At 39.3% G+C, this 24,123-nt stretch overlaps 1 protein-coding gene across 5 annotated transcripts in view; it reads left to right on the plus strand.

Moving 5' to 3' along the window:
* Window positions 1-3,851: 3,851 nt before the first annotated feature.
* The window catches only part of NRF1 (nuclear respiratory factor 1), a 130,788-nt gene continuing 110,516 nt past the window's right edge, over window positions 3,852-24,123 (plus strand). For 3 of the 5 annotated variants that reach the window (XM_061414685.1, XM_061414689.1, XM_061414690.1), the window contains exon 1: window positions 3,853-3,942. The gene's annotated coding sequence lies outside the window, so the exon portion shown is untranslated. Of the gene's footprint in view, window positions 3,943-24,123 lie in introns of all 5 variants that reach the window. The other 2 variants (XM_061414686.1, XM_061414688.1) reach the window with 2 other exon arrangements.

Here is a 24,123-nt window from a genome sequence, read left to right on the forward strand (position 1 = left end):
CACCACGGTCCAAAAGCATCAGTTCTTCAGTGTTCAGCTTTCTTTGTAGTCCAACTCTCACATCCATACATGACTACTGGAAAAACCATAGCTTTGACTAGATGGACCCTTGTTGGTAAAGTAATGTCTCTGCTTTTTAATATGCTGTCTAGGTTGGTCACAGCTTTTCTTCCAAGGAGCAAGTGTCTTCTAATTTCATGGCTGCAGTCACCATCTGCAGTGATTTTGAAGCCCCCCAAAATAAAGCATCCCACTGTTTTCATTGTCTCCCCATCCATTTGCCATGAAGTGATGGGACTGGATGCCATGTCTTAGTTTTCTGAATGTTGAGCTTTAAGTCAACTTTTTTACTCTCCTCTTTCACTTTCATCAAGAGGCTCTTTAGCTCTTCTTCAATTTCTGCTGTAAGTGTGGTGTCATCTGCATATCTGAGGTTTTTTATATTTCTCCCAGCAATCTTGATTCCAGCTTGTGCTTCATCCAGCCCGGCATTTTGCATGATGTACTCTGCATATAAATTAAATAAGCAGGGTGACAATATAGAGCCTTGACGTACTGCTTTCCTAATCTTGAACTATTCTGTTGTTCCATATCCAGTTCTAACTGTTGCTTCTTGTCCTGCCTACCGATTTTTCAGAAGGCAGGTCAGGTGGTCTGGTATTCCCATATCTTAAAGAATTTTCCACAGTTTGTTGTGATCCACACAGTCAAAGGTTTTGTTGTAGTCAATAAAGAAAATCTTCTTTAATCTCTTACAGTAGATTTTTCCATATTTTTTCTGAGACTGATTCTAGAATCTCAGGTTCTGTTGAGCCTTTTGGTCAGAGCAATTGGAGTTCCCAGGCTCACTTGTTTTGGAAAGTTCAATGGCCTTCTGTACCCACAGGTTCCTCATGTGTGGATTCAACCAATGGTAGATCAAAAATACTCGGGAAAAAAAAAATACTTGGAGAAAAATTGCAGAAAATTCCAAAAAGCAAAACTTGAATTTGCTATGCACTGGCAACTATTTACATCACATTTACATTGTATTTACAATTATTTACATAGCATTTACATTTTATTAGGTATTATAAGTAATTTAGAGATGATTTAAAGTATATGAGGATGGGAAGATGTGAGTGGGTTCTATGCAAATACTAGCATGTATGCCATTTTATATAAGGGACTTGAATATCTTGGGATTTTGTTATCCGTTAGAATCCTAAAACTACAACTCCTCCGATACTGAGAGCCACAGGCCAACTGTAGTTTGTATTACTTTTCTATTTTTCTGAGTTGGGTAGATACAGATCTTTCATCATGTTTATTGAAGATCTATTGGGACTTCCTTGGTTGTCAAGTGGTTAAGACTCCATGCCATCAATGTAGGGAGCACGGGTTTGATCCTTAGTTGGGGAACTAAGATCCTGCATGCCCTATAAACAAAATCCCTACCCTCATGCAACTTCTGAATTGTGGAAGATACATGGTTGGAGAAGTACTGTATAGAAAGTATAATCCAGTGCTTTCAAACTTTTTTGCAACTGTAAGCCAAGAAGAAATGTATTTTATAGCATGATCTAGCACAAACATACACACATATGTACATACATTTATACACCTGAAATGAGTTTCATAGAATAAGAGTCTGACTGGGTTTGATGTCCTCTGATATTTTCTATTTCTTTTATGGAATGTTGGTCATGACTCACTAAGTTAATTTTAGTGGCTCTCAATCTACAGTCTGAAAAAAGCTGGTAATGGTTATGAGCACAACACTGAGGTCAGGCTGATGGCTTTCAGACCTGGCTCCATCTTTTACTCTCTGGGTTTGAGCAAGCAATCTCTTACTAATCTTGCTTCTTCATCACCAAAATGAGATAATAATAATACTGGTATCTACCTCATAGACTCCACTTGAGAAGTAAGAAAGGAGGTAATGTGTATAAGGAATGTAAAATAAGGCTCAGTAAACATAGGTGTTAAATACCAGGTGTGATGATGGAAGGAGGAAAGGAGGGAATGTTTCCTGGAGGAGACCTTAAAGAGGTACTAGGAATTATTCAGGGGCACTTTTAAGCAGATACATAGAAGAGAGAGCAGCTCTGTGCAGAGAGCAGTCCTTGCAATGTTGAGAGACAGGAGAACTTCCTCTGTCCTATAACCAGAGAGCTTCCCAGTTTGGTTGTAGTCTGAGGGAGAAGTCTGTGGCAGATGAGGTTAGAGGTGGCAGCTCGGGGTCACATCCTTGTCATGGCAAAGAGGCAAACCACTCCAGTATTCTTGCTGGGAACCCATGAACAGTATGAAAAGGCAAAAAGGTATGACACCGGAAGATAACCCCCAGGTCCCAGGATGTCCAGTATGCTACTGAGAAGGGCAATTACTAATAGCTCCAGAAAGAATGGAGCGGCTAGGCTAAAGCAGAAACTAAGGGCCCTGAGGGCACCTCAAAGAGTTTTAAACTTTAACTTATGTGTAATGGGGTCTTATTAAGCCTGTTAAGTAGAGAAATGACATGATTTACTTTTTTGAAATACCATTCAAACTGGAGGGTGGAGAATGGATTGGAGAAGGCAATTCCTGCAACAGGGAGACCATGAAGGATCTACTGCAGTATCTTGATGAGAGATGCGAGTCACCTGGACCAAGGAAAAAATGAGATGGAACAACTGTTTCAAAAGATCTAACTGGATAATGGCATTTGAGGGAGAAAGGAGTAATGGATCTTTCCTAGGTTTCTGGCTTGAACACCTAGGTGGTAGGTGGTGACACTCACTCTATTAGAAATGCTGGATAAAAAAGACATTTCGTCTTTAGTTACCGTTGCATTTTGAGATTAATGGAATCTTGCTGAAAATTAAAAGTATCCGGATTTTGTGAAACTGTTTCCTGATACCCTTTGGGATGTTTATTAAGTCCCTAAAACAACTGGTTCTTAAACTATGGTGCTTGACAACCATGTGTATTTACGGGTGGGGGAGGAATGGAGAGGGGTGTTAGAAATGTGGGTTCCTGGGCTAAGAAGTTAAGATTCTGGAGAAACCATTTGGACCCCAGAATTTAAATAATTAGCCTGAATAACCCCGATGCAGGTAGTCTCCAGACCACAATTTAAAAAACAAAGAACACTCTCCGGTGTCCCTAACATTAGTTTTTCTACTCTTGAGCTCTCTCTACTTGCTTGGGGGGGTCCCTATTTCTTCTGACTGCCTCCACTCATCGATTATGTTGCTAACAGTGCGGACTTCCTTTATCCTAACAAGTAAATACATCTTCAGGGCGCCCAGAAAAATATTTGGCAACGAACAGGCCCTCTAGAAATGTTTGCCAAACGAATGAATGGGCGAAAACATTTATAGATGGCTTGGTACAAAAACTTTAGCTTTTAAATAGTTCGGCAGGGTTTGAATAGAGAAGCAAAGGTCATTCCAAAGGCAGGGTGAGGATGCGACGGGCAAGGCAGCGGGAAGGAAAAGGCGGGGGAAGCCCCAAGCCGGTGATCGAGGCACACTCGGGAGGTCCTAATTCCCGGGACTCGGGGGGCGAAAAATGTGACTATTTACGGATTAGCAACCATCTTGGGTTGCCTGCCTTACTTTCCCCGGGCGTCCGCATTTGACTTTACTACTGTTGCCTCTGCGATTCCGGCCCGATCCAAAACTCTGAAGGGAAATGTGAACGCAGGGAGACTCTGGGGGCTGCGGAGGCCCGAGCCCAAGCCCCCTCCGGGATGCCCCGCCGAAGTAGCGCCGACCTCCCCATCATGGCGGCGGCCGGGCGGGGAAGCCGAGCCCGTGCGTCGCGTGCGTGCCTCCTCTCCCTCCCCTCCCCCTCCTCGGCGGCGGCGGCGGCTTAGGCGGCAGCGCTCGCCATTGCCGCTGGTGGCAGGAGGCTGCGAGGAGCCGGCGCGGTCGCAGTCTCCACGGCGCAGGCCCACGGTAGCGCAGCCGCTCTGAGGTGAGTGCCCTACCGCGCAATCTCCAGCTATTTCAGCCCCGGCGCAGCCGCAACACGCCGCCCGCCCGCCGGCCGGCCGGCCCGCCCCGCAGCCAGCACCCTGCCGCCCCCGGCTCCAGGCCTGGGCCCCCGCCGGATTCGGCCCGCCTCGGGCGGGGGGCCCCGGCCCGGCCCAGTCAAACCGCCACCCCGAGGATGCGCAGGCCGCACTAGGCCCCAGGCGTCCTGGCGGGCTCGGGAGGGAGGCGCTGCCCTCCCGAGAGCCCCAGGGTTCCGGCCTGCCCTGCCGCTTAAGGCTCTCGGGGCCGCGGCCTCGTCTCCGTCGTGGAACCCGGGGCCCCGGCCCTGCCTTCCCGTGGGTTCGGGAGCTGGTGGCCCGGGAGAGCGCGCTGGCCTGGGAGTGGGAGGTGGGCGGGCTGCGCGGGACCGGAGCGGCGGCTCCCAGCTTGCCTCCTCGGCCCTTCCCGGCTCTGGTCCGCGGGCGGCGCGGCGCGGCGCGGCGGGCTGGGCCGGGGCGCGGGAGCCGCTGTCTCCTGCGGGAGAGGAGGCTGGCTCTTCGGGCAACCTCCGAAGCTTCCCTCCCGCCGGGGTGGCGTGGGCTTGTTACCCAGGTAGACTGGGGGATGCTGGAATATGGCGCTTTGCCCACCTTCTTGCAAGTTAGGAGGCGGCAGCGGCGGCAGTTCAAGGAGGAGGGCGCGGAGTCCTTTTGTACGCAGAAATAAGGAGCGACATTGTGTTTTCTTCCCTAGCTAAGATGCTGCGGGTGGAGGGGCCTGGGTTCTTTCTGTGCTTGGGGTGTTGGTCCCCAGGGGGAGGGATAGGGGGAGTGGCGCGACCCGGGAAGGGACCAAACCTATGACACTGGGAAGACAGAGGAGCTCTGGATGGCCTTGTGCATGGGTATTATCCCGCAACCCCAGCCTTTCGGGGAACTCAAGGGTTTGCCCTTGCATGTTAGCCACTTAACTGGGCCATGATGTCCACCTCCTCTCTCACCTGTTGTGCCATTGCTGTTGGTTCTAAACTTTCGACGGTCCATCTGACTGTGCCCATCAAAACTTGAAGTTGTTAAAAAATTGTAATATTTTTAAGGCTTCAAATGATAACTGGTCCAGCCAGTTGTCCAGCGGTTGCCTGGTCTCCATCCCTTTTTAAGCATTAGATTAGAATATATTAATTGCTTGTTTTAGAGCTGATGTCAGTTTTGCTTGACTCTTTCTGTGGTCAGAGTAAAATTCACATTTTCTTAAGTGTGTAGAAACAGGGTATTGGAAACTCTTACCGTGAAAGGTAGTGTGAGTGAGACTGTCAGCTTGGACAGTGCTCTGCAAGAGAATGGGTATGCACATCTCACACCTTTTGTTGCAGGATATCATCTGCTGTCACAGTGATCCTTTCCCCATTTCACCTTCCCCCAGTTTAAAAAAAAAATTCCTTTTCCTTTGGCCTTGAACAGTAAGTTACTGGATTGTTCCTCACTCAAGGAGGGTGGGGACGAGGGCTGGGAGATGCTAGGATTTTTTTCTTCCCATAAGTTAGTAGTAGCCTGACTCCCTAGAATTGTGTTTGAAAGTTCTTGATGTGTTATTTCATAGTGAAAATATGACTAACCCTTATCTGTGCATCCAAGTGAGATTTCCATATTTTATGAGCGCTGAAGCAAACATGCAGTTATCAAATGTAATGTAGTATACTTAACCTTAACTTGGGTCCAAAACTGCATGCAGAATTTTTTTGCAGGACCTTTTTTCCCCCTTCGGACAGGAGTTAGATGTGCCTTTCAACGGGGTCCATCAGGATAAGAATTACTGTTTACTCTCTTTTGGTTCATCGTTATTTGAAATACTTTGATTTCAGTGCACGCTTTCCTCCTCCCCCCATCTCAGACTCAGCATACATGAAGAAAAGGATTTTTTGCTTGGAAGTTGTAATCATATTCTCATTTAGGGAGAAAGAAGATTTCTTATTCCCAAGCCAGGAGTTTTCTTAACCATGTTTTAAGCAAATTCAGCTCCTGGATTTAGGGAAATATCTCTAAGTGTAGGAGATAATGAGGGCCCTTGTCTAGATGTAGAGGGAATTAAAGGAGAAGGAATTTCAGGTTTCCCTCCCAATTCTTGTGTATTCCAATGGAACCCAAAATTGTAGGTTTTTTTTTTTAATTAAATCGCAATTAATGTATCCATCTCTAATTTTGTTAGGTAGCTGAAGACCAAATTCCTAGGATATGAGTTTGCATTGCATCATAGGTTCAAGCAGACTTTCTTCAAGAAGTATTTTATGTGAAATGATAGGAAGTGGGTGACTTTTAAGGGAAATTAAGCTCCTTGTAGTCTGGGGTTAAATTTTTTATACCTCTTTCCTTATATGTAATAAGGCATTCAATCAGTGTTAGTTGGGGAATGATGATAATATGAGGAGCATAATGATTGAAATTAAATTTTTTTCCACAAGTATTTGAACAGGCATGTTGGTTTCTTGAAGGACTAAACTGTCAGCCTTTAGAAGCACACCCCCCAGTCTCTGGAGAACCGGAAGTTATTGCATACATTCAGCTTCTGTCAGATATCTTTAGGCAAGCTCAGTCCTTCATGTTGCAGTGGGCTCTTTCATCCACTCAGTGCCCCTTTGTAAAGGTGGAGGGTAGAGGGGGAGCTCTTTGGGTTGTTGAGTCACAGAAGTGTCTAATCTCAAGAGTTTCTGCGTACTCTCTGTAGGGCTGTAATTAATACAAGAAATTCGATATTTGAATTTAGATGTTTATAGGTGACTAAGTGTGATGTTTATTAATATGTTTGTGTGTGTGTGTGTATATATATATATAGTATTTGGAAAATCATTCTTACCGAAGAATACCAATCTTTGGTTTTATACAAAGCATTTCAGAAAATGCTTTATACTGAAGTACATTTTCTCTGTGCTCTTTCTTATTTTCCTTGAGAGCTGAAGCCAGTGTTTTCAGCCTGAGCTTACCCAGATATAATTTTTCATGAATACTTAGTAAAACAGCAATGGAAAAGAAACCCACTTGTTAAGTTTATTTTAGAAACATTTTATTTAGACCAAGTCCAATCAGTATTTTTTTAGGCTCTGGATACATGTTAACTTTTGAGCATTATGTATCATATAGTTTCTTCCTAACTCCCTGGTGGATTATCTACTTTCTTGGCTTTTCAGGTAGTACTTTTATCTATCAGTATTTTACTAAGGAGGTCAGGCTGGAAGAGAAAGAGTAAAGGAGGTGAAACAAATCAATTTCAGGTGTTTCCGGACGATTATAACCACATTGAGCTATTGGAAACTTTTAATCCTGGAGCAACAAGAATGCTTTGTCTGAAGTTGTTTTGATGTAATATGGAGAAAACTTAAACAATGGACAGAATTTATGATTGCTAAGTGGATTATATATACCTTGGAGTATATATACGGGCTTCCCTGGTAGCTCAGAGGTTAAAGCGTCTGCCTGCAATGTGGGAGACCTGGGTTCAATCCCTGGGTTGGGAGGATCCCCTGGAGAAGGAAATGGCAACCCACTCCAGTATTCTTGCCTGGAGAATCCCATGGACGGAGGAGCCTGGTGGGCTACAGTCCATGCAGTCGCAAAGAGTCAGACGCAACTGAGCGACTTCACTTGGAGTGTATATATATGTATTTTTTTTTTTTCCCCTGCAGTGTGGTTCATAATTAAGCTAAAATGTTTCAATCCTGCTCAGAGCGGTTTAATTACTGAACCTTCAAAAATGTTTCATCACGTGGTCTTTAGTCCTAAAATGTGAACATTTATATGAACTGAAGAAAAGTCAGAAATACAGCTTCATAAAGATATTCTAGTATATTTTTAAAAGACTGCCCCTCCCCCATAAAAAAGGTAAAACAAAACCAGGGGGCATTGAAGGCAGGCTACTACATTGTGATCCTTTGAGGTCAGTCTGTACTTTATCAACAGCAGTCACTTAGAAAATAAACCGACCATAAGGAATCTTCTCCAGAATTCCAACTTGATAACCTTCCTTATCAAACTGTTTCTGAGCCATTAGATAATTTCTGAGGAAGCCATGCCTAGTAAGGGAGGAGTGTGTGTGTGTGTTGGGGGGGAGAGGGTAGGGAGGAGAGGGGAAAAGGTAGATGAAACTGGTAATCTGGTTTTATTCATTGGATGATCACTGAAATTTTGGAGATATAGTTTTAAAAGAAGCTAAAAGAGCTACTTCTGTATGGGCATTTTGATGATATACATGATTTGGTGTCTGCTGTTTGCAGTGTATTATTTAGTATATCAGCTTCCCTGGTAGTTCAGACAGTAAAGTATATCAGTATAGTATTCACATTTGTTCATGTATGCTGATCTCTGTGGTTACAAATGTGAAAAGTTTGGCTGACAGTTTAAGTGGAAATTTTCATCAGAACTTTTCAATGGTGCCTGTTGGATAAACTGTGCCAAGCCTTTTTCAGAATCATGAAGAATGAACTTTGTGTGCTTAAATGTTAAGACCATTTTTTAAAAGAGATTATATTTACTGTTGGTAATTGTAAAGTCTTAGCTTTTTAGAACTTGGAGAGTCTGTTTCATTGCTGCCAGTGAATGTTAATGTGGTTAGGCTGACAGCTAAATCTACAAAAGACAAGAGGAAATGAAGAAATATCCCCATGAAACATTGCTTAAAAACTAAGCAGTGGACTTGAAGTGGAGAGCTAAGGACTCAGTTCAGTCACTCAGTCATGTCCGACTCTTTGTGACCCCATGGACTGCAGCATGCCAAGCTTCTGTGTCCATCACCAACTCCTGGAGCCTACTCAAACTCATGTCCATAGCATCAGTTTGCCATCCAACCATCTCATCCTCTGTCTTCCCCTCCTCCTTCCACTTTCAATCTTTCCCAGCATCAGGGTCTTCTAATGAGTCAGCTCTTCACATCAGGTGGCCAAAGTATTGGAGTGTCAGCTTCAGCATCAGTCCTTCCAGTGAATATTCAGGACTGATTTTCTTTAGGATTGACTGGTGGCTAGGAACTAGGGGACTTAATTTGATTTATGTTCAAAAGAGAATGAGGCATCGTTTCCACTGGGAAATAACCTTAAGTGTGTCCTCACTCTGGAGTTTTGCCATTCATTCACCAGGTAACATTTAAATATATACTATATTCTGGACATGTTCTAGATGCAAGAGGAACAAATAAATCATGGGTTTTGTCTATAGGGAAGAAAGATAAGGGTTCAACTAACTATAATACAACTTGTTGAGCACTAAAATGAAGAAAGAGTGGTGTGGGATTATAGAAGAAGGGATGGAATTCTGGGGGAAGGGATGAGTGTGATGCAGGGAGATTAAGCGAGGTTAGGGAAGATTTTTCATGTAGTGGGTGTTTTAAGTATTGGCTTAGCCAAAAAGTTGGTTTGGGCTTCTCTATACCATCTTAAAGACCTGAATGAACTTCCTGGCCAACCCATTAGGACTTTGAAGGATGAGTAGCTGCTTTACTGATGAGAAAGAAGAGTCTAGAGGAAGGGCATTGATAGTCTGATTTGAGAAACACCAAGTAGATTTTGCTGTACTTGGGGAAGTACTGGGAAATGAAGTTGGTGAGATTGTGGCCTGATTAGGAAGAACATGGAGTTAAAGATTATAGTTGGTTAATGTATAATGATGATGCCTTTAATAAAGTAAGGAATGTATAGGGAGAACAGAGCTTGAGGAGGAAGGTAAATAGGATATGATGTATGATGCTAGGGAGTATATAATGCTGAATAGGTAAAGTTAGGTACCTAATGATTTGGACTTTAGATCAAGGGAAAATGAGGGAGGGGTCTGTTAGGATCTTTGTATTTTGGGCATAATGTGATGTAAAAACTGCCAAAGAGTATAATATCAAGAGTGAGGAAGGAACTGAGGGCAGCCCTGGGTAGCATCTATATAAAGGTCAAGTGGAAGAACAGAGGCCTGTAAGGGAAGTTGAAAACCAATGCCTGAAGAGAGAAGGTAAACGGTATAGTGTTGAAGAAACTGAGGATAGGGATTAAGGGAATTTTAACAGGGTATAGCAGTGTGGGGAATCCTGCAGAGCTCCTTGAGGCAAAAACTGGATTTTATCAGAATATGTTTATGTGTATGTATGTATGTATTATTTTGTCATGAATCATGATAATTAAACAGATTTACAGAGTCTTATTGAATATAGAGGTAGAGCCTTAAAACACAATATTAATGGATGATGAGTGTTTAGAAATAGGTCTTAAAAAAAAAGAAATAGGTCTTGCTATTCAGGAGAATTACAGCATTAAAAACTTGGGGAGATGACTTAAATTTTAACAATTAGAGTTTATGTCTTTGAGTATATATAGTGTAGCATTTTTGAGCTTATCATCTCTTAAAACACAAATTCCTTTTGAAGGGTTTCGAGGTTTTATATTTATATGATACAGACAGGGCTTTTTAACTTGAGTTTTATAATTCTGGGGTTCATGGATATATTTTGGCTATGAGATTCTGGGTCTTGAAATTGTTTGAAAAATACTGTGTGGGCCTATGTGATTTTTCTGCGAAGAGGGTCCTTTTATAAGATTCTCAAGGGGTTCTTGACACAGAAAAGTTAAGGGCCGTTTTGGCCCTTGGTAATGTAAATGTTGGCTATGTTAGTTGGCTGAAATCAGTTATCCTGACTGGGCTAGATCAAGCAAGGGAAAGAAATTTTGAGTAGGTGTTTGGGGTGAGGAACTTGGGAAGATGGAAGGTACCTTTCGGAGAGAAGAGTAGGAGCGCCAGAAGGAAGGTGGGAGGAATGCCAAAGCAAAGCTTAACCAGCTTTAGAATTTTGTCAAGTCATCTGAATTCCTTGCTTTTTTATATTCCAGAATTTATACTTGTACTGTATATGACTATTCATGCACTCTATACAATAGGCTTTGTGGGAGGATCAAATTACTATTGTTTTAAAGAGAAAGTGAGTTTTGAAAGAAAGCTAAATAGTTCATTAGGTTACAATCAAACTCACTTTTTAAATTTTAATTTTTATTTTACATTGGAGTAGTTGATCTATAACGTTGTGTTAGTCTCAGGCATACAGCAAAGTCAAATTCATTTGTAAGGTTGCTCATATGCACTTTAGAAAACTTCTAAAGTACACATATAAATATATTCTTTACTATCTGAGCCACCAGGGAAGTCCATAGAAAACTTCTACAATGTACACGTATCAATCTGGTGATCTGGGACAAGACATTTATTCTCTGCTTGCTTAATTTTTCTAACTGTGAAATGAAAATACCATTGGCTTGTTTTATAGAGTCTGTATAAAATATGACAATTTAGGAATGTTTTAAGATCTAAGATACAATGGTAACAAATTGCTAGTGTCCATGTTTCATAAATCATTGATAAAATGCAGAAATTTAAGCAGATTATTTAATAATGTTTCATACTAGAACTTTACTTGACTCCCAAAATATTTAATTCTGAATTTTAGATAATTGATCATTTTTACTTTCTTCTTCTAATCTTTGGATCCTAATTAGATTAGGGGGCAATTTTGTCAGCTAGGCCCTGGATTCTAGTCAGTGATCTCTAACTTTTGTTGTCACCCTTACAAGTAAGTTTTGAGCACACATTCTGAAAAACATTTATTTATAGATGGTATTCCTGTTATTGTACTAATATATTTATGTGCATTATAAAATATGTAGAAGGTAAACATTTTAAAAGAATCAGGTAAAAATTGTCTTGCTAATGATGGTTCAGTAATTTGTGAGCTTGATTTGCTTGTTTTTGTAAATATATTTGCTTATAATTCATGTTTTTTTCTGTAATTAATGCCAGCTGGCAGTTGTATAGGATACCCTGTAAAAATATCGGTAAATGTAAGAATTACATGAGTAAACATGTTGGATAATCTTAAGAAAATTTGTGTTATGCAGCTTGCAGTTGGGCTTGTGTTTGTGGATTGTCTTTGAAAATGAAAGTCGCTCAAGTTGTGTCCGACTCTTTGTCCCGTAGTCCATGGAATTCTCCAGGTCAGAATACTGGAGTGAGTAGCCTTTCCCTTCTTCAGGGGATCTTCCCAACCCAGGGATCAGACCCAGGTCTCCCACATTGCAGGTGGATTCTTTACCAGCTGAGGCACCAGGGAAGCCCAAGAATACTGGAGTGGGTAGCCTATCCCTTCTCTAGCGGATCTTCCCGACCCAGGAATTGAGCTGGGGTCTCCTGCATTGCAGGTGGATTCTTTACCAACTGAACTATCAGGGAAGCCCTTTGTCTCATTAAACAATTGTTAAATAAAATTTTCAGTAGTAGATCTTTCACATAATAATCACAAATGAAAGAGTCAGTTTGCTCCATACAAACACCATCATGTGTGTGTTACTCCCTCAGTCGTGTCCAGCTCTCTGCAACCCCATGGACTGTAGCCTGACATGTTCCTCTGTCCATGAAATTCTCCAGGCAAGAATACCGGAGCGGGGTTGCCATTTCCTCCGCCATGGGATCTTCCCGACCCAGGCATTAAACCTGGGTCTCCTGCATTGCAGGCAGGTGCTTTACCATCTGAGCTACCCTTAAGGTCTTTTGACCCTAAACTGAATTTAGAAACTAAATTTGAAGAAATAATTCCAGTATCACCAATTATGTGATTGATTGTTAACATTTTTGTCTTCCTTAATTTTTAATCTCTCTATTTTGAAAGTTTCTCTACATTGAAAATGTATAATTTTTGTAGTGAAAATTTTTAGAAAAGAAATGAAGCAGCCAAATCAGTGGTTATCTTTGGTTTATGAGCATATATGCTCATAATGAAAAAGCATTCATTTTTATAATTAGAAAAAATAAAAAGTATGATTATGGCCATAATATAATTACCGCCGTAGGGAGTCGCTAACAGATTTTGGGCGCACAAGTCAATTATTCTCACTAGGCCTATTTCCCCATTTGAAAAATGAAGAGTACAGAAATGGTAAAGTTTCTCACTAAATAAAAAGTTCCTTCTAAAATTATTTCTGAGTTGTGTTACGATATGTTAATAAATATATTTTCTTCTTGTAAAAAGTGTGTAAATATGTTCATTGTAGCAAAGAGAAAAAATTTTAAAATTGTAAATAAACAGTTTACAATTGTTTACATAGATATTTAACAGTGTTTTTAATTATTTGGTTTAGATATTCTCTAAATATACATGTATGTTGCATGTGCACTCACACTGCTTGTATGTACTGTATGATAATATGAAATAGGACTCTGTATACTGTCTTGAACCAGAAATGTCTAAGGATGTTTGATTTGTTGATTTTGCCTTGGGACATTCTTAATGGAACAGTTATTAAATCCATTTCAATGAAATATGAAAAACATTGAAAGTTTCTGTCAAAATACAAATTTGTCCAGGAATGCTTACTGCCTGTTTCATGCTCTGTATGGTTTTGCTGAGGTAAGGGTAACTTGGAGTAAGAATGGAAGGGCTTGCCTGTGAAAGCTTACTTAATGAAGAATGAAAGGTAAATCCTGGGTTAACCTCAATTTCATTCACATATTAACTTGCTTTTTCTCCACTCTGTCCTCACAGTTCCTGAGCCAGGATTCCTATTTATAGGATAGTTTCTGGTTTGTGTCAATGTTGCTAGTCTTTTGTTTTGTCCTGAGACCTTCTAAGTTGTTATATTCCCATTGAGAATAAGTTGGTATTAGTAGCAGCAATCATTTAATACAGAAGTGTTAAAAATGCTTATTTTTTCAAAAAAGCATTATCTGTGGAAGGTTCAAAAGATTTTATGTACGTAAAATATAAATATCTGTGTTTATAAAATGCTTTGTAGTCTAATCCATGCTCTGTCTCAAATAAGTATGTGATGTATATAATTCTAGTTTCATGTAAATAATACTGGCTTTTTCTCACCTTTCTTAAAGATTTTGTGCAGTGGAGTCTCTTTAGAAAAGTTAGTAATATAACCCAATTTTCTTGCCTACTCCTGTTAGTTCTGCTTTAGTCTTTCTGGAAGATGGTTTGTTTGTCCTTTGTGTTTATTCCTTAGTTATCACAATTAATACCTAAAGTTGTCTAGTCAGTTTTCATCGAAGTATAGTGTAAAGCCTATGGAAGTATACGCTGGAAGGAAAAAAGTCTGATTTGTTCATTCTTTTCCCTTCTACTTTGAAAATTAGAAACTTCTAGGAGAAAAACTTTATCATTTATACTTGACAATTAAGATGGTTAAATCAGTATCTTTCAGACATAGGAGTAGGTGGACAATCTGGGAATAAGTACAGACTTTTTGCCTCAAACTTTTTTTTTTTCTGGTGTTTGTGTCCGAAAGATGTGAGAGTAGCAGCTAATTCTAGCTTGGGAATCCACCGAGATGTGTTGTTTTCATGCCAAAGAGATCCATTTTGTAGCTAGATGAGTGGTATATATCCAGTGTACTTTAAATAGGTAATCTTTGCTGCTGCTACTGCTGCTGCTAAGTCGCTTCAGTCGTGTCCGACCCTGTGCGATCCACAGACAGCAGCCCACCAGGCTCTCCCGTCCCTGGGATTCTCCAGGCAAGAACACTCCAGGCAAGAACACTGGAGCGGGTTGCCATTTCCTTCTCCAATGCATGAAAGTGAAAAGTGAAAGTGAAGTCGCTCAGTCGTGTCCGACTCTTCGAGACCCCGTGGATTGCAGCCTACCAGGCTCCTCCGTCCATGGGATTTTCCAGGCAAGAGAACTGGAGTGGGTTGCCATTGCCTTCTCTGAGGTAATCTTTGGCTAGTATTAATTTAGGGCCTTTGGTAAGGTAGTGGTTCTTATCTTTTAGGCTAGCACAGTTTTGAAATTCTATTTCTTAAAGAACAGTGATTATTTTATGACAATAATTGTTTTCCCTAAAAGATAAAATAATATGCAACTGTTCCATATAAATATGTATGCTCAGATTTGGCCTACCTGCAGAGTGTAAGAACTCTATATCCAGTGGCCTAATTGACATCTCTTGGGTACCTCAGATATACTTCATCCCAAAATGAGATGCCCTTTTCAAACTTGGCCCTGTTCCATTCTTACTTACCTCAGTGAAGGGTATCACTATTTCATCTATTTTCTCAGAACAGAAACCTGGTCTTTTCATATTGTCAGATCGTGTTTAATTTTCTAAATAAGCTCAAATTGTCCTCTTCATTTCTACCATTACCACTTCCATTTGAGTAGTTTCTTTTCTGGACTGTTGCGATAACCTATAACTTAACTATAAGTTAACCTATAACTTAACCTATAACCTGTAACTTAACAGTGCATCCACACTGGCTGAACACTAGTCCATTCTCCTCATTGCAGATAGAGTTAATCGAACTTTTCCAAATACACAAGTTTGGTCATGTCCCCATTTAGGATGAAGACGGAGCTCCTTGCTGGGGCTGTGCCGCCTTTTGAGCTCATGTCATGTCAGACGTGCTGCCCTCCCCATTAGGCCTTCCCATTGCTCTTCCTTCTGCCTGGAAACCTTTTTCCTTTCTTCTCTCTGGTAAAATCTTAAAAATTTTATTCATTTCCTCAGGGAAGTTTTACACATTTCCCTTATTTTGTACTTTTTCTTCACCATGTATGTCTGTATATGTCATTTTACATTTGTTGGTTTATTACTTGGTATATGTCTGTCCCTCCCACCAGATTGTAAGCTTTATGAAAATAGACATCATGTTGGTATTCACCACCAAGCACAGTGCCTGACACAACTAATATGTTTTTGAATGCCATGTTTTGTATTTTCATCCTCAGCAGCCCAAGTGTAGGATTTCTAGATTTTTTTTTTTTCTTTTTCTTTTCTATACCCTATTGTTGAGAAGCAGGAGACTAGATTCTACAGCTTCCCATCACTGATTTGATTGTGTGGGATGCATTTCCAAGAGTGTTGTATATTATATAGTTCTTTGTGAAAGAATTCTCTCTATAGGCTAAGTTTATACCAGGGAATTAAAACCAGTTTTAATTCAGGCCACTTACTTAGAAAATGACTAAAGAAAAGCTCATCAATTCAAATTGGTTTAACATATTATCTTGGTAGTGCTTGAGGCCTTTTCATGCTTGCTAAATGAATTACTTATTTTTATTATATTGACAGCAGGGTGAAATTATTTCAGGAGCCAGGTAGATAGTATAGGTCTAGTTGAGAGCTGGAAAATTCCAAAATAGAAGGGTTGTGGTAGCTGTAGTAGTCTACCTTGAGTTATTACCTATGGGTTTTTTCCCTCTTGTTACAGTGTAAGTCACTGTGAGCCTTTTTTTTTTTTTTTTAAATATTGGAGTATAGTCGATTTACAGTGCTGTATTCATCTCATGTATAGCAAAGTAGTTTATTTATACATATATCTCTTCTTTTTAAGATTCTTTTCCCATATAGGTTATTACAGAGTATTGAGTACTATTTTATATTCAGTGTGTGTGTGTGTCAATCCCAAGCTTTTAATTCATCCTCTCCCCCGCCTTTCCCATTTGGTAACCATAATTTTGTTTTCTAAGCCTGTGAGTCTGTTTTGTGAGTGAGTTCAGTTGTGTCATTTTTCAGATTCCACATACAATCAATATCATATGATATTTGTCTAACTTACTTCACGTGGCACAGTAATCTATAGGTCCATGCATATTGCTGCAGATGGTATTATTTCATTCTTTTTTATGGCTGAGCAGTACTCCATTAAATAACACCACATCTTTATCCATTCATCTGTTGGACATTCTACCTTGGTTTATTGTACTTGGGGTTTTTTCCCCTCCCTTTTTTGTTACAGTGTAAGCCAGTGGTTCTTAGTAGTCATTGAGAACTCAAGAGCTTTTGTTTATATGGGTTGTAACTTATGATACTTATTATATTAGAAATTAAAACATGTTTATTAATTTAAAAATAATAACATACCCAATACATGTTAAAATAAGTGAAACATTGTAATTAAAAAAACCATGTTTTCCAAAACAGAAATTTAGTGAGAAGAATATTTTACAGTTTTTGCAAATCTCTTTTCTGTCTGGCTGGATAGAAGACCTCTGGATACTCCTGTCTACTTTCACACTCAGTCTGCTGCAGTATGTTACAACTTCTGTTAAAGTAGAAGAAGATCTAGCCTCATACTAAATATGTAGTTGGAAAAGGGGAAAGTATTTTAAGAGCATTTTCAGATTATTGTAGATGATACTCTTTGATATTATACTAAAATTCAGCAATGTTAATTTCTTCAAGGTTAATTGCAATGCAGAATCTGAAAGCACATCTATCTATGCTTTGTTACATTAAAATATATTGGTTGTCATGCACTTTGGATCTTTTAACCCATGCATGGTTTTTATGCAGATCTTCCGAATGTTGGCATAAAAGTCACATTCATGAACCCTACCACTGATCTCATCAGAAAAGGCTTTTAAGTAATGGGAAATCATCCCTGTGGTGGATACAAGTTTTCCAAAGTTCTAATTATCACTTGAAATACCCAGTTTTATCATTGACAACAAATGCTCTCAGTTGCTTGAAGTGATGGGCTCACTTTGTTCATTTTTGGAAAAATGTCTGTCAGTTACCCAGGTCTGAATAGCCACATAGTTTGTTAGCCACTCTTTCAAGTAAAAATGGTATTCCTTGGCAAAAAAAGGCTAAAATTTTTTGAAATAACCATCATACTTCTGAATACAGAAGTACTCTATACTTTTTGATTATCAGTTCCATTCAGTTGCTCAGTCATGTCCGGCCCCATGGACTGCAGCACGCTTGGCTTCCCTGTCCATCACCAACTCCCCGAGCTTGCTCAAACTCATATCCATCAAGTTGGTGATGCTATCCAACCATCTCATCCTCTGTCATCCCATTCTCTTCCTGCCCTCAGTCTTTGCCAGCATCAGGGTCTTTTCCAGTGAGTCAGTTCTTCATATCAGGTGGCCAAAGTATTGGTGCTTCAGCTTCAGCATCTTCCAATGAATATTCAGGACTGATTTCCTTTAGGATGGACTGGTTGAATCTCCTTGCAGTCCAAGGGACTCTCAAAAGTCTTCTCCAACACCATAGTTCAAAAACATCAGTTCTTCAGTGCTCAGCTTTCTTTATAGTCCAACTTTCACATCCATACATGACTATTGAAAAAAGCATAGCTTTGACTAGATGGACCTTTGTTGGTAAAGTAATGTCTCTGCTTTTTAATATTCTGTCTAGGTTTGTCGTAGCTTCTTTTCCAAGGAGCAAGCATCTTAATTTCATGTATGAAAGTGAAAGTCGCTCAGTTGTGTCTGACTCTTTGTGACCCCATGGACTGTACAGTCCATGGAATTCTCCAGGCCAGAATACTGGAGTGGGTAGCCTTTCCCTTCTCCAGGGGATCTTCCCAACCCAGAGATTGAACCGGAGTCTCCTGCATTGCAGGCGGATTCTTTACCAATTGAGCTATCAGGGAAGCCTTATTAATTTCATGTATAATTTTGATTATACAGAATAGTAAAAAGACATGAATTCAAGGGTGAAGATTTAATAAAATAATTTTTACTCCTTCATGAAGACATTCTTAAATAGTGAAGTTGATTCTTTTATCAAGAGTACATGAGGGTGAAGAATATAATGACAACCAGTACCGTTCAGTGCCACTGCCTTAAATTGTGCTGAGATTGCGAGTAGTTTTACCCTACCATTGCTTTTGCATTCTAAGTGCAAATATAAGCACAGTGAGAAAAGACAAAGAATGTCTTAGCTATTATGAAAGTAGTTTGACCCAGGGATCCCCAGGTTTCTAAGGTTCACTTTGAGAACTGCTGCTGTAAGCTATTTCAAGGTTGAACCAATCATCCCACACGTCCCCCTTCAGTTTCTGGTCCAGGATTTTACACAGAAAAGGTGCTCAAAAGATATTTGTTTAGTGAATGTGATTTGATGACATTTAAACAGGACAAAACTTGATGAGTAAATTTATGTAGCTGCCTCCATCCATCCAAGCAGGCTTGATCAGGCAGCTTTCCCATAGACATTGGTGAGAACAGGGTGAACAAATGGAATGTGGATGATAATATACTTGGTAAATGCAAATGATGAAATACCTGAATATAAGGTGATGTTGAAATTAGAATTAACTGATTTCAGGAATGCACAGGAAAAGGATATACATGTACAAGTTCCTACAAAGCCAACTTTGAGCCTTGTTAGGTATCTGTTAAAGTCTTCTACTTTTTGAGTCTTTAAATTTGTCGTGGTCTAAGAAAGAATCCTCAAGATAGATCTGATCTGACAAGCAAACATCTCATTTAAATTTCAATAGGTCACAGCTTGTGCTTGATCTAGTAAAGTCTTCAAAAAGAGTTATTGAAGGTGAATGTTAAAAACAAATCACTTTTTATGAAGAATAGTGACTAAAAATCCGTGGTCTAAATAAACTGCGTACCCTGGTAGTCATTTTCCTCTCTAAGGAAATATGTCCAATGAATACCCTACTGTGTATTTTGGGGCAAGAAATTGGGTGATAAGACGGTGTGATATAGCCTTTTTTATACCCTCTTTTAAGTGTAGAAGCTTAAGTTCATCTAGCTAAGTTTTGATAATCTCAAAATTTGTTAAATAGTACTTCTCTTGTTTTGAAGTGATTAGTTTGTTACAGGTTTTCTAGTTTAGGGCTAGGATATAGGAATGGGCAGTAAATTGGGATTTGAAATGGGAAGGAACAGTGTTAGTTCTAACCATCCCAGGTCTTTCTCTGCTCCCACCCCCAATCCCTACTTTTAAAAAACTTCTCACTCCTAGTTCAAATAAAGATTATAAGAGGTAAGGCATTTCTAACCATCAAAACCACACACTTTTTTGTTTCATGTTAAAAGTTCCTGAGTCTCCTTTAAACATATTGTAAGTTTTTGTCCTTTAGTCTTTGGAAAGTCATTACTTCTGTTTAGAGTGAATACTACCAAAAAGTTGGATAAGGTAGGCACTAGCTAAACTTTGGTCATCATCATGCCTATTGAACAGTAAGAGAGGATTCAGCTAGTACAGGGGTGAGTTACTATTTGAGAGTCATTTATGTGTGCTTCTTGTCGTAGGTGCCATGTCCTGGTTAGAAACCATTTAAAATCACCAAACTGGAAACTACCAGTCACCTTTTAAGGCTGTCATAAAAATAAGATTAACTTTATTTTTATGACATCCTTAAAAGACCAAATTCTGTTTTAAAACTAACCAATGTAAAAAGTCTGTTTTCAGAGTTGTAAGTGGAAATGTAAAATAAAGTCAAATTAAAAATAATCCATGTATTACAAATTAAAGATAATTTATGTATTACATTTCCTGAACAGATTTAATTTTGAGCTCTGTGTGCAAGGCACCAATGGGAGTGGTTGCTATAGATCTTTTATGGAATACAGGTTTCAGATTGTTATTTGCTTGTAAATATACACATTAAAACCTACTTTTAGGACTCCTACTTTAAATTTTCCAGAGAATTTTCTCACTTATAAAAGATACATTTGTAACTGTTACTCCTGTAGTACCATATCCCAGTTAAGTAGTTTGCAATGAAGGTTAAGTACTACTTACTACTTTGATATGACTTCTGTAGCTACCACCTTTAAATTTTTTAAAATACTAAAGGCATAAATAAGGATATAGAACAATATAATGAATACCATATATCTTCTATCCAGCTTAAAAAATAAAATATCTTAGATGATATTGAAGCCTCCTGGCCATTCTTTCCCCATTCTTTCCCTTTCCATCTGTGACTATTATTCTGAATTTGATGTTTATCATTCCCCTTCATTAAAAAAAAAAAACAACAACTTTACCTTTATGTGTTTTATCCATAGGAAAGATAATATTGTTTTGTATGTTTTTAAACTTACATGAGATTGATGCATGTAGTTATAGGTTACTCATTTTACATGCTGTATAATATTTGATTCAGTGACATATAAAAGTAGTATATAATCTTTGAAGAGAATTTTGAAAATAAAATATAAAGATGAAAATTTTGTAGCCCTGTTATCCAGAGATACCACAGTTCCCTTTGATTACCCTGCTTCCCACTTACATTTATGCATTTTCTGGGTACATTTTAATATGAATGGGATACAGTTTTATGGATTACATAAAACTGCAAAATAGCCACATAAGGGCTGTAATCCTTTTTTAGTTGAAAAAGAAAACGAGCTTTCCATATTAGATGTTCCGCATAGACCAGGTATTCCACATATGCCTAGTAAATTTGCTATCTATATCAATTATTGATGGTGTATTTCTTAGTGTGGAAACACTGTATAAGTTGCATCTGGGAAGAGTTAGATAGTATTAACATCTTTTCAAAATTTAAAACTCTGAAATTTTTGTAATAAACTTAGCAGATAAATGATACCTCTTTAAATATTAAGTACTTTTCTGGTTTTAACTTATTGATTAAAATGAAAATGAAATATGTAGGTATGCATCTAATATATGTTCAAGATCTATATGAGGAAAACTACAAAGCTGTAATGAAAGAAGAGCTAAAATAGATATTAATGGATAGGAAGGCTCAATAGTGTTAAGATGTCAGTTCTTCCCCTCTTAATCTGTAGATTCAGTGCAGTCCCAATTAAGATCCCAGCAAGTTATTTTATGGACATCAACAAACTGATTCTAAAGTTTATATGGAGAGGCAGAAGACCCAGAACAGCTAATCCATTGTTAAAGAAGAACCAAGTTAAGAGGACCAACACTGCCTGACTTCAAGACCCACTATGTTGCTGCTGCTGCTAAGTCGCTTCAGTCGCTCTGTGCGACCCCATAGACGGCAGCCCACCAGGCTCCCCCGTCCCTGGGATTCTCCAGGCAAGAACACTGGAGCGGGTTGCCATTTCCTTCTCCAGTGCATGAAAGTGAAAAGTCAAAGTGAAGTCGCTCAGTCGTGTCCGACTCCTAGCGACCCCATGGACTGCAGCCCACCAGGCTCCTCCGTCCATGGGAGTTTCCAGGCAGGAGTACTGGAGTGGGGTGCCATTGCCTTCTCCGAAGACCCACTATAAAGTGTAGTAAACAAGGCAATGCAGTATTGGTGAAACAACAGACAAATGGATTATGAAACAGAACAGAGGGCCCCAAAATAGATTCCTATAAATATAGTCAACTGATCTTTGACAAAGGAGCAAAGGCAATACAATGGAGCAAAGGTTGTCTCTTCAACAAATGGTGCTGGAACACCTGGATATCTACCAGCCAAAAAATGAATATAGACACAGACTTCATACTCTTTATGCAAATTAACTCAAAATGCATCATAGACCTAAGTGTGAAACACAAAACTATGAAACTCCTGGAAGATAACATCAGAGAAATTTAGATGACCTTGAGTATGGTGATGACTTTTTAGATACACCAAAGGCACGACCCATGAAAGAAAGAATTGATAACGGGTACCTCCATGCAGTTGGATATTATTTAGCACTAAAAAGGAATGAGTCAAAGCCAAGAAAGACATGAGTGTGTGCTAAGTCGCTTCAGTCATGTCCGACTCTTTGTGACCCTATGGACTGTAGCCCACCAGGTTCCTCTTCTGTCCATGGGATTTTCTAGGCGAAAATACTGGAATGGGTTGCCATGCTCTCCTACAGAGGATCTTCCTACCTAGGGACCAGACCCTAGTCTCTTGCATTGCAGGCAGATTCTTTACCTGCTGAACCACCAGGGAAGCCCCACTGTTAGAGTTCTTAAAGAGGACCAGACCTCTAGTTAAAGATCTATATAACGATATAATTCTGTTTGTGTGTACATTTGTACATTCCCCAAACTGCAGCAGAATTGTGTATCGATAGGACTGTATCAGATCTTATCTGGGTATGTATCCAGTTCACCTGAGACAGTCTTCCTAATACACATTTTGGACCTCATGATTGAAAATCTCCTGGTGCAGAATCTTGGAGTTGTTTTGGTTTGCTCCTTACTTTCTGCATGCTAGTTTGTTAGGATAGGTGCAAGCCACCTCTCCAGTGCCCCCCAGTGGTTGTCTTTGCTTTGCAGGAGGATGCCTGTTGATGGGAGAGCTCATTGCTTCCTAGCAACAACCAGCTCTGTCTTCACAGAGCTGTGAGAAGAATGGTCTGTTTGCAGGAATTCTGCCTTACCTACCTTAACTTCTTGCCAATTTGTTCTTACTGAGGTCACATAATATTTATAATTCCTCTTAATAATTCTTTAATATTAAATGAGAGGTCATTTTCGGTAAAGCCCTTTCTTTTCTAGGTTTAGACCTCTCCATTTTTTTCAACTATTCCTTATAATAATTGACTTTTTCACAGTCCCAATGTACTTTAATTTTTAACATCTTTAAAAAGTAAAGTGCTCACAGTACAATGACAATGGGAAATGTCCAGTTCTGAAATTTGATCTTGAGGTGATAAAAATGCTCCCAAAATGACAATTTAAAAACATAATCCCCCCCAAAAAAATATGATTCCTGACTTTAGAGACAGTTGTGAATATTGAGTGGTAAGGGAAGGGAGGGTGACGTGCAGGTAGAATATTCTTTCACACCTACCTTAAGATTACTGTTCATTTTCTTCTAATCAAAGTATAAGAATAAAAATATGTTTTCCTAAAAAAAAAAGTGCCCAGCACTAAATACAAGTGTGATCAAGCTGATGCAGAAAGCACCTTTCAATATCCATAGTCTGCATATGATGCTTGTCATGATTCTTATTTCCATACTAAATTTAGTGTGAATCAGCACTCCCTTGAGTTTTTTTGTTTTGTTTTTTTCTGTGATGATGACACAAGTATTCATCATCCTGTGTTCTTCTGCAATGGGGTTTTTTAAGCCAAAGTTCAGAATATTATGTTTATGCTTGTTAATTTATCCTGTGAGATTTTACTCATTCGTTTAGGCTGTTTGAGTTTTTTGGAATTTGATTTTACCCTTCAAGTGCAGACTTTCCTATTTCTTGCATCTCTAGTTATCCACTTATTTGATTAACATATCTTTTCTGTTTCTTTTCAGTTTCCAAAACAATTGTTGCCTTTTTTCCCCCACTTGTCTTTCTCAGTTTCACATGCCATCTTGTGTTTCTTTGATGAATATGTATAGCTAAACATGAACCTCAAACAATAGAAAGACATAAACATTTGCAGAGCCCCTAGGAAACTGTAGTGTGCCTGAATCATGTTGAACATTAAGAAGCTTTATAGCTATTTTTCTTTGACATTTATTAATTTCGATTATTCATTCTTTTGGTATTTTGAAGC

The sequence above is a fragment of the Bos javanicus genome, chromosome 4, assembly GCF_032452875.1.
Source record: "Bos javanicus breed banteng chromosome 4, ARS-OSU_banteng_1.0, whole genome shotgun sequence".
Classification (NCBI taxonomy): Eukaryota; Metazoa; Chordata; class Mammalia; order Artiodactyla; family Bovidae; genus Bos; species Bos javanicus.